Below are 11,107 nucleotides of genomic sequence, written 5' to 3'. Positions count from 1 at the left end.
GTCGGGGGCTGAAGCCATCTTGGATCGGTACAAAATAGACCCAGAACATAGAGTTGGGCCAATAAAAAATGATGTCGTAGAAAAAAATCGCCATCTTGGAATGGCGTGCCTTCTAAGTTTTATTCGCCGTTTCAAAATACAGTTCAGTGATGAGTTAGTGTCACAATCAAATAACTTTTTGTATTTGTGTAGCGTAAAGCACATCAATATGTGTCATTTCAAACCGCGATTTTTTTGACATCGGAAGGACAAAGGAGGATGAGTTGTTCGTGCTGGGATAATGTAGAGATGACCCGTAGTCTGTTCCGTAAAGTTCATTTATTCTCAACTCTGCACTTAAGAAACACCGCAAAGGTAACAACCCTTAACTACTGTTCCCTTCATCCCCGAACTGCATCTTGCCGAATCCCGCACATTCTACATTCCTTTTTATCATACATTCTACGTTCTGTTTGTTGACATGCAGAAACACCACAGATATTTCCACGAGACTTTTTGCAGGTGACACACATCTGTCAGTAGCATCCGCTAACTCATTGAACAATTTTGCCTTGCCAAAGCTTGGCTTTTTACAGTTTTTCGTTGTATATTCAAGGAAACTAATACTGGGTAGATCTTTTGAGATTGGTGTGGTCTTCGGTTGCCATAAACTGTCAACTCTGGACAATTTACCTCACTCCGCCCTTAGAAATTATCAGAGTCTTTCGTCTTGGGTTCTCAGGATAGACGTTATTTCATGGCCAGGAGGCCCAATGTAGTGCTGCATGCAAAGTCACCTACAAGGGAAGTCTCAAAGACGACCTTATTGCATCCAATATTTATACACTTCAGCAAGCATTGAATACAATAGCTGATGCACACATTACAAGCCGCAAGCACATCTGTTAGCTATGTGATTTCGTTCTCAGCATCTATCTTTCACACACATAAATGATGCCCTTTGGATGTCACCACCCTACACTCCCTTTGACTGGGAGTGTGCTGCTGACTCTAGGTAACCCATGTGTAGGAAGCTGGCCTGGCATGTGGTGGACACCTATGGTGTTATCACCCTATACCAGGTCCAGGTATCCCCTAATAGTGAAGTGTAGGCAGTGCCGAGGAAGCCAGGGCTCTCTTGAGGTAGCTGTGGGTGAGCAGCCAAGACTTATCTAGGAGACATGCAAAGCTTATGCAATAGCACTATAGTTACTCAGCACTATTACATAAGAAAGAACCACACAGTGTTACAAAAATAAAGGTACTTTATTAAGGTAACACAAATACTGAAATACTAATAGGCAGTCCCTTCAACTGGAGGTAAGTAAACAAACTAATTATACACATAATAGGAATCAGTAAGGAGCATAAAAACCAAAAGCATTGGCAAAAGTATTAGAAAATAGTGAGGGCCAAACCATATACTAAATAAGTGGAATGCGAGACACAGTCCCCCACCCAAGGATGTGGAATCGTTAGAGGGAAGCTAGAGGAACCCAAAGAGGTGAGTACAAGGGTGACCCACAGCGACCAGGAGAGCAGAGATAAGTACCTGGTTTTCCCCAAAACCAACAAGAGGATTTAGGAGAAGGATTGTGCAAGACCCAGGCCAGACTGGAAGAACCCAAAGGTGGATTCTGGCAGAAGATGGCCTGCAAAGGAAGGGGACCAAGTCCAGTTTGTGAAGGACTGTCCGGTTGTGGCAGGAGCCACTACCCACCGTTCTGTGGACGCAGGACCATGTCAACGGGGGGTGAAGAAGACCCGCTGTGCAGCACAGGAGGTGAAGAAAAGTCCCTGTAGTGATGCAGATGGTGTCCCACATCAGCTGTCCGGTTGCAGTGGGTCAATGGTAGAACAAGCTTTGGCAAATGTAGAAGAAGAAAAGGGGAGTTGCAAAGCTGAAGGGGACCAGCAAGGTCCAGGGGACTCGACCCAAGGAGGGTAGGCTGAGGTGACCCTCAGCAGTTAGGAGAGTCACCAGAAGCAGTCATAGTCCCCTCAGGCAACCTACTGGCAGCAGGCACAGCAAGTCGCAGTGAGGCCCAATCAGCACACCTGAAGAGGAGTCCCTTGTCGCTGGAGCAGCAACGAAGGGAATATACTTGGTAGGAAGAAGTGCTGGGGCCGGGGGTACAAGGAGCCGGAAGATCCCTTGATGCAGGATCAAACAAGCCTTGGTAGCTGCAAGAATCACAGTGTACAGGGGTACTGTCCTGCAAGGAGAGGCAAGGACTTACCATCTCCCAAGTTGGACAGCTGGCAGAGAGGACCAAGAGGACCACTCCAGACCACCACCTGTCATGTAGGTTCTACGCAGTTCCGGAGGAGAGCAGATTCACACAGCCAGTCGGTATTGCAGATGGTGCCTGCAGATGCAGGGTAGTGACTCCTTCACTCCAAGGGAGATTCCTTCTTACTTCTCAGGACAGGCTGACATCTCCCTGACCTCAGAGGATGCACAGCCAGGGAAATATTGCAGTTGCTGGAAGGAGCCGTAGAACCAATGTCGCAAAGCGAAGCCATCACTGAAGTTGCATATTGTAGGTTCCTGAGGAGTCGAGTTGTGGTTCCAGTGGCCAGAAGATGAAGTAAATGATGCAGAGGAGTCCTGCTGGAATCTTGCATGTCGAATCTGAGGACCCACCCAAGAGGGAAACCCTGTTCTAATAGGGGGTTTGGCCACCTGCAAGGTGACCACCTATCAGGAGGCGGCTGTGACATCACCTGCCTGACATGGCTACTCAGATGCTCCTGGGACCTCTTCCCATCTGGGATTCAAGATGGCAGAGTTGAGTGGCCACCTGAAGGACCTCTGGGCACCACCCATGGGGTGGTGATGGGCAGGGGAGTGGTCAGTCCCCTTTCCTTTTCCAGTTTTGCACCAGAGCAGGGACCGAGGGTCCCTGGACTGGTGCAAAGCAGTTTATGAATGAGAGCACCAAATGTGCCCTTCAAAGCATACCAGTGGCTTGTGGAGACTACCCCGCCCAAGCATTGTAACACCTATTACCAAGGGAGAGGGTGTTACCTCCCTCTCTCACAGGAAATTCTTTGTTCTGCCTTCCTCTGCCTGAGCTGGTCAAGCAGCAGGAGGGCAGAAACCTGTCTGAGGGGTGGCAGCAGTATGGGCTGCCCATAAAACCCCAGAAGACTGGTAGGAGCAATGCTGGGGGTCCTCTAAGGAGCCCCCAGAGTGCATGGAATCATACAACCAATACTAACAACAGTATTGGGGTATGATTCCGACATGTGGGATACCAAACTTTCCCAGGTTCGGAGTTACCATGATAAAGCTGGACATAGGTAGTGACCTGTGTCCAGTATATGGGTAAAATGGCTTCCCCGCACGTATAAAGTCCAGGAAAATGGAGCTGGCGTTCGTAGGGGCACCTCTGCTCATGCAGGGGTGCCCTCATACAAAGGAGACCTGCACCCTGCCCTCTGGGCTATGTGGGCCTACCATAGAGGTGACTTACAGTGACCTGGTGCAGTGACCTGTTGTGAAAGGGTGCAGGCACATTTTCATGTAGGCTGCAATGGCAGGGCTGAAGACACATTTGCATGGCCTTCCATGGGTGGCACAATACATGATGCAGCCCATGGGAAACCCCTTTGTAGTGGGTTCTTTATCCCAATTTAGAGGAGATATTGGAATAAGGTGACAGGCGTAGGAAGTGAGGGGTAACTAATTTATTCGTACTCTGTTTTAAGACGGAATTTCTATCTTTTGTTTCTTGTTCACAATGATAGTTCGCTTTTAGTCCAAAAAAATAAAATAAAAACAAAATCCCTTTTCTCTTTCAGGATTTTTGTGGCAGTCCGGGTGTGGTCTGGTCCAGCTTTGGAAAGGGGTCCGATCTTCCCATACGGCAGTGGCCCAGATTCTCGAAAGAAATTAAAGAAGGATAAAACAGGTAAGTGGGGAATAAGATAATATATATATTGGGTTAGTAGGGTGGTGGGGAATAGGTAGAAGTGAAGGGAGGTGAGGGATAACTTTTCTTTCCTTTGTGTGTCTTCTCAGGTGTTTTCTCTTAAGTTCCCTTTCTTTTCTTATAAAGTACTTTAGCTGTATGGGTCTCCGTGGTGTTAGAGTTATTTTAGGGTTTTCTTTTAAAGGATCTCCCCTTCTCTACAGCACCTCTCTCTTCTCCCCTTATTCCCCCGTATTCCCCATAACCACCCTGAACCAAACCCCCAGTTGCGGTACAAACGTACCTGCGGTGGCCACGCCCCTCCAGGGACGCGGCCGGCTTTCTGGCGGTCTCCCGACTTCTCTGGGACAGGGTCGGGAGCTCCCCTGAGCTTTTCCGTTCTCTGTGGGCTCTTCTCCCCTACTGCGGGTCCCTCGTTGTCGGTGCTCCGTGTTCGTGGTTCTTTCTCCTGTCGCGTTCCTCCCACGTCTGTTTCCGTCTCCTTCTCTTTCTCCTTTTCGGGTCCGTCTTTTCTTTAGGTACCTCTCCAGACGCCGAAGGCGTCTGACGTCATACCCCCGAGCCCCTCTGGGGTGCCCCGGGGGTATGCTTCTGCGGCAGCCGTACTCTCTGGGGAACCGGCGTCGGGAGACGTTCGGTTACACATCCCCTCCCTTGAATGGGGCTGTTCGAGACCCAAAGGTCCCGGGAACCGGGACAAATAGTCAGCCTGTCCCATAAGATCACCAGGGAGATGGCAAACCTGGAAGGAGAAAGGTTGAAGCTCCATAAACCATCTCAGAATGCGATTGTTTGTATCTTTATACTTTGAGAGCCAGGCAAAGGGAGCGTGATCCGTATATAATAGAAAGGGTCTCCCTAAGAGGTAATATTGAAGGCTTTCAATCGCCCACTTAATGGCGAGACACTCACGTTCTATAATGGGATATTTCTGTTCCCTGGGAAAAAGCTTACGACTAATAAAGACCACTGGATGGCTTATATTGCTTTCATCCTTCTGAAAAAGCACGGCTCCCAGACCTATGTCGGAGGCATCAGTTTGAAGGTGAAAGGGGACATCAAACTCAGGACATTTTAAAATCGGTTGGGTAGTGAGACATCTTTGTAAGGTATGGTAACTATGGTATTGAGCCGGGTTTAGATTTGTGATATTTTTGGGTTGGCCTTTTCTTAGGAGGTCGGTCAGGGGGGCGGCCAAGGTGGAATAGTGTGGTATAAATCTTCGATAGTATCCCACTAGGCCTAAAAAGGAACGGACTTCCTTTTTCGTGGTGAGAGTATTTATGCGTAGGATGGCTTCAACTTTATTCATTTGTGGTCTAAGTATACCTTTTCCTATGTGATAGCCTAGGTACGAGATATCATTAAAGGCCAGTCGGCTTTTGGAGGCGTTGGCTGTCAGTCCAGCCCTTCGTAATGCTGTAAAGATTTTGTCTAGATGCGTCAAATGGTCCTCCCAATTCTCGCTATAAATAACGATATCATCCAGATATGCAGCAGCGTATCTGGTATGAGGTCGTAGAATGGTGTCGATGAGCCGTTGGAAAGTGGCGGGTGCCCCATGTAACCCGAAAGGGAGAACATTAAAATGATATAGTCCTGAGGGAGTAGAGAAGGCCGTTTTTTCTTTATCTTCTGGTGCCAAAGGAATCTGCCAGTATCCTTTGGTCAAGTCGAGGGTAGACATGTACTTAGCTTTTCCCAATTTTTCTAAGAGTTCGTCTACCCTGGGAAGGGGATACGTGTCAAACTGGGATACGGAATTGACTCTTCTGAAGTCAATACAAAAACGTATAGACCCATCTGGTTTTGGTACTAATACCACCGGTAAACACCAAGGCCTTTGGGAAGGTTCTATAATGTCCAGGTCTAAAAATGTTTCTATTTCACTTTCTACCAGAACCTTTCTAGCTTCAGGGATACGGTAAGGTCGTAACCGTACTATCTTACCAGGTTGTGTTATGATTTGGTGATGTACCAACTTGGTTCTACCGGGTATCGAGGAGAACACATGGGTATGATCATTGAGGAGTTGGGTTAATTGTCGACTCTGTTGAATAGAGATTTCTGAATTTATTGGAGGCATCTCGTTTCCGCTAGGACTATCAGTGGGGCACCACCCTATCTCCAATTCCTTAACCGTGTTAACTAGATATCCCCGGTTCTGGTCTCCCAGTGGCTCTTCCCATCGTTTTAACAAATTAACATGAAAGATCTGCGACCTATTGGGACTTTCTGTGAGTTGAATCTTATAGGTCACGGGTGTTACCACTCCTATCACTTTATATGGTCCCTGCCACTTTGCTAATAGTTTGTTGTCGGAACTCGGGAGAAGCACTAACACCTTATCTCCTACGGAAAAAGTCCTTAATTGAGTATTCCTGTCGTAATATCTCTTCTGCTTATCTTGAGCCTTCTCCATATGTTCCCTTACGTTTTCCCACATTGTTTGTAGGCGGGATTTTAATTCACGGGTGTAGGAAGTTGGCTCTGTATGTGCTATTTCAAAGTAAGGAATAGCATGCACAGAGTCCAAGGGTTCCCCTTAGAGGTAAAATAGTGGTAAAAAGAGATAATACTAATGCTCTATTTTGTGGTAGTGTGGTCGAGCAGTAGGCTTATCCAAGGAGTAGTGTTAAGCATTTGTTGTACATACACATAGACAATAAATGAGGTACACACACTCAGAGACAAATCCAGCCAATAGGTTTTGTTATAGAAAAATATCTTTTCTTAGTTTATTTTAAGAACCACAGGTTCAAATTTAACATGTAATATCTTGTTTGAAAGGTATTGCAGGTAAGTACATTAGGAACTTTGAATCATTTCAATTGCATGTATACTTTTCAAGTTATTCACAAATAGCTATTTAAAAAGTGGACACAGTGCAATTTTCACAGTTCCTGGGGGAGGTAAGTTTTTGTTAGTTTTACCAGGTAAGTACGACACTTACAAGGTTCAGTTCTTGGTCCAAGGTAGCCCACCGTTGGGGGTTCAGAGCAACCCCAAAGTTACCACACCAGCAGCTCAGGGCCGGTCAGGTGCAGAGTTCACAGTGGTGCCCAAAACGCATAGGCTTCAATGGAGAGAAGGGGGTGCCCCGGTTCCAGTCTGCCAGCAGGTAAGTACCCGCGTCTTCGGAGGGCAGACCAGGGGGGTTTTGTAGGGCACCGGGGGGGACACAAGCCCACACAGAAATTTCACCCTCAGCGGCGCGGTGTTAGAACAAGCGTCGGGTTCGCAATGGAAGTCAATGAGAGATCAAGGGATCTCTTCAGCGCTGCAGGCAGGCAAGGGGGGCTTCCTCGGGGAAACCTCCACTTGGGCAAGGGAGAGGGACTCCTGGGGGTCACTTCTGCAGTGAAAGTCCGGTCCTTCAGGTCCTGGGGGCTGCGGGTGCAGGGTCTTTTCCAGGCGTCGGGACTTAGGTTTCAGAGAGTCGCGGTCAGGGGAAGCCTCGGGATTCCCTCTGCAGGCGGCGCTGTGGGGGCTCAGGGGGGACAGGTTTTGGTACTCACAGTCGTAGAGTAGTCCGGGGGTCCTCCCTGAGGTGTTGGTTCTCCACCAGCCGAGTCGGGGTCGCCGGGTGCAGTGTTGCAAGTCTCACGCTTCTTGCGGGGAGATTGCAGGGTTCTTTAAAGCTGCTCCTTTGGATAAAGTTGCAGTCTTTTTGGAGCAGGTCCGCTGTCCTCGGGAGTTTCTTGTCATCGTCGAAGCAGGGCAGTCCTCAGAGGATTCAGAGGTCGCTGGTCCCTTTGGAAGGCGTCGCTGGAGCAGAGTTCTTTGGAAGGCAGGAGACAGGCCGGTGAGTTTCTGGAGCCAAGGCAGTTGTTGTCTTCTGGTCTTCCTCTGCAGGGGTTTTCAGCTAGGCAGTCCTTCTTCTTGTTGTTGCAGGAATCTAAATTCTTAGGTTCAGGGAAGCCCTTAAATACTAAATTTAAGGGCGTGTTTAGGTCTGGGGGGTTAGTAGCCAATGGCTACTAGCCCTGAGGGTGGGTACACCCTCTTTGTGCCTCCTCCCAAGGGGAGGGGGTCACATCCCTAATCCTATTGGGGGAATCCTCCATCTGCAAGATGGAGGATTTCTAAAAGTTAGAGTCACCTCAGCTCAGGACACCTTAGGGGCTGTCCTGACTGGCCAGTGACTCCTCCTTGTTATTCTCATTATTTTCTCCGGCCTTGCCGCCAAAAGTGGGGGCCGGGGCCGGAGGGGGCGGGCAACTCCACTAGCTGGAGTGTCCTGCGGTGCTGTGACAAAGGGGTGAGCCTTTGAGGCTCACCGCCAGGTGTTACAGCTCCTGCCTGGGGGAGGTGTTAGCATCTCCACCCAGTGCAGGCTTTGTTACTGGCCTCAGAGTGACAAAGGCACTCTCCCCATGGGGCCAGCAACATGTCTCTAGTGTGGCAGGCTGCTGGAACCAGTCAGCCTACACAGATAGTCGGTTAAGTTTCAGGGGGCACCTCTAAGGTGCCCTCTGTGGTGTATTTTACAATAAAGTGTACACTGGCATCAGTGTGCATTTATTGTGCTGAGAAGTTTGATACCAAACTTCCCAGTTTTCAGTGTAGCCATTATGGTGCTGTGGAGTTCGTGTAAAACAGACTCCCAGACCATATACTCTTATGGCTACCCTGCACTTACAATGTCTAAGGTTTGGCTTAGACACTGTAGGGGCACAGTGCTCATGCACTGGTACCCTCACCTATGGTATAGTGCACCCTGCCTTAGGGCTGTAAGGCCTGCTAGAGGGGTGTCTTACCTATACTGCATAGGCAGTGAGAGGCTGGCATGGCACCCTGAGGGGAGTGCCATGTCGACTTACTCATTTTGTTCTCACTAGCACACACAAGCTGGTAAGCAGTGTGTCTGTGCTGGGTGAGGGGTCTCTAGGGTGGCATAATACATGCTGCAGCCCTTAGAGACCTTCCCTGGCATCAGGGCCCTTGGTACCAGAGGTACCAGTTACAAGGGACTTATCTGGATGCCAGGGTGTGCCAATTGTGGAATCAAAAGTACAGGTTAGGGAAAGAACACTGGTGCTGGGGCCTGGTTAGCAGGCCTCAGCACACTTTCAATTCAAAACATAGCATCAGCAAAGGCAAAAAGACAGGGGGTAACCATGCCAAGGAGGCATTTCCTTACACAACCCCCCCCCCAAACGAAAGAGGATGAGACTAACCTTTCCCAAGAGAGTCTTCATTTTCTAAGTGGAAGAACCTGGAAAGGCCATCTGCATTGGCATGGGCAGTCCCAGGTCTGTGTTCCACTATAAAGTCCATTCCCTGTAGGGAGATGGACCACCTCAACAGTTTTGGATTTTCACCTTTCATTTGCATCAGCCATCTGAGAGGTCTGTGGTCAGTCTGAACTAGGAAGTGAGTACCAAAGAGGTATGGTCTCAGCTTCTTCAGGGACCAAACCACAGCAAAGGCCTCCCTCTCAATGGCACTCCAACGCTGCTCCCTGGGGAGTAACCTCCTGCTAATGAAAGCAACAGGCTGGTCAAGGCCATCATCATTTGTTTGGGACAAAACTGCCCCTATCCCATGTTCAGAGGCATCTGTTTGCACAATGAACTGCTTGGAGTAATCTGGAGCTTTTAGAACTGGTGCTGTGCACATAGCTTGTTTCAGGGTGTCAAAGGCCTGTTGGCATTCTACAGTCCAGTTTACTTTCTTGGGCATTTTCTTGGAGGTGAGTTCTGTGAGGGCTGTCACAATGGATCCATATCCCTTCACAAACCTCCTGTAGTACCCAGTCAAGCCAAGGAATGCCCTGACTTGAGTCTGGGTTTTTGGAGCTGCCCAGTCCAGAATAGTCTGGATCTTAGGCTGGAGTGGCTGAACTTGGCCTCCACCTACAAGGTGTCCCAAGTAAACCACAGTTCCCTGCCCTATCTGGCATTTGGATGCCTTGATAGAGAGGCCTGCAGATTGCAGAGCCTTCAAAACCTTCTTCAGGTGGACCAGGTGATCCTGCCAGGTGGAGCTGAAGACAGCAATATCATCAAGATAAGCTGCACTAAAGGATTCCAGCCCAGCAAGGACTTGATTCACCAACCTTTGGAAGGTGGCAGGGGCATTCTTTAAACCAAAGGGCATAACAGTGAACTGATAATGCCCATCAGGTGTGGAGAATGCTGTCTTTTCTTTTGCTCCAGGGGCCATTTTGATTTGCCAGTACCCTGCTGTTAAGTCAAAGGTACTTAAGAATTTGGCAGCCCCTAATTTGTCTATTAGCTCATCAGCTCTAGGAATGGGATGAGCATCTGTCTTGGTGACAGAGTTGAGACCTCTGTAGTCCACACAAAACCTCATCTCTCTCTTTCCTTCTTTGGTGTGAGGTTTGGGGACTAAGACCACTGGGCTAGCCCAGGGGCTGTCAGAGTACTCAATTACTCCCAATTCCAGCATCTTGTGGACTTCCACCTTGATGCTTTCCTTAACTTGGTCAGACTGTCTAAATATTTTGTTTTTGACAGGCATGCTGTCTCCTGTGTCCACATCATGGGTACACAGGTGTGTCTGACCAGGGGTTAGGGAAAAGAGTTCAGCAAACTGCTGCAGGACCTTCCTGCAGTCAGACTGCTGTTGGCTAGAGAGGGTGTCTGAGTAGATCACTCCATCTACTGAGCCATCTTTAGGGTCTGATGAGAGGAGATCAGGGAGAGGTTCACTCTCAGCTTCCTGGTCCTCATCTGTTACCATCAACAGATTTACATCAGCCCTGTCATGGAAGAGCTTAAGGCGGTTCACATGGATCACCCTCTTGGGGCTCCTGCTTGTGCCCAGGTCCACCAGGTAGGTGACCTGACCCTTCCTTTCTAGTACTGGGTAAGGGCCACTCCATTTGTCCTGGAGTGCCCTGGGAGCCACAGGCTCCAGAACCCAGACTTTCTGCCCTGGTTGAAATTCAACCAGTGCAGCCTTTTGGTCATACCACAACTTCTGGAGTTGTTGGCTGGCCTCAAGGTTTTTACTTGCCTTTTCCATGTACTCTGCCATCCTTGAGCGAAGGCCAAGTACATAGTCCACTATGTCTTGTTTAGGCTCATGAAGAGGTCTCTCCCAGCCTTCTTTAACAAGAGCAAGTGGTCCCCTTACAGGGTGGCCAAACAGAAGTTCAAAGGGTGAGAATCCTACTCCCTTCTGAGGCACCTCTCTGTAAGCGAAAAGCAGACATGGCAGGA

The 11,107-nt window shown here is 48.9% G+C and overlaps 1 long non-coding RNA gene across 1 annotated transcript in view; it reads left to right on the top strand.

The window, feature by feature from the left end:
- Positions 1-138: 138 nt before the first annotated feature.
- The window catches only part of LOC138292613 (uncharacterized), a 155,147-nt gene continuing 144,178 nt past the window's right edge, over positions 139-11,107 (top strand). Inside the window, exons 1-2 of the long non-coding RNA XR_011202738.1 lie at positions 139-354; positions 3,787-3,896. This is a non-coding gene — a long non-coding RNA (uncharacterized lncRNA). The remainder of the gene's footprint in view (positions 355-3,786; positions 3,897-11,107) is intronic.

This window comes from Pleurodeles waltl, chromosome 4_2 (genome assembly GCF_031143425.1).
Source record: "Pleurodeles waltl isolate 20211129_DDA chromosome 4_2, aPleWal1.hap1.20221129, whole genome shotgun sequence".
Lineage (NCBI taxonomy): Eukaryota > Metazoa > Chordata > Amphibia > Caudata > Salamandridae > Pleurodeles > Pleurodeles waltl.
This window is presented reverse-complemented; position numbering and strand designations above follow the sequence as displayed.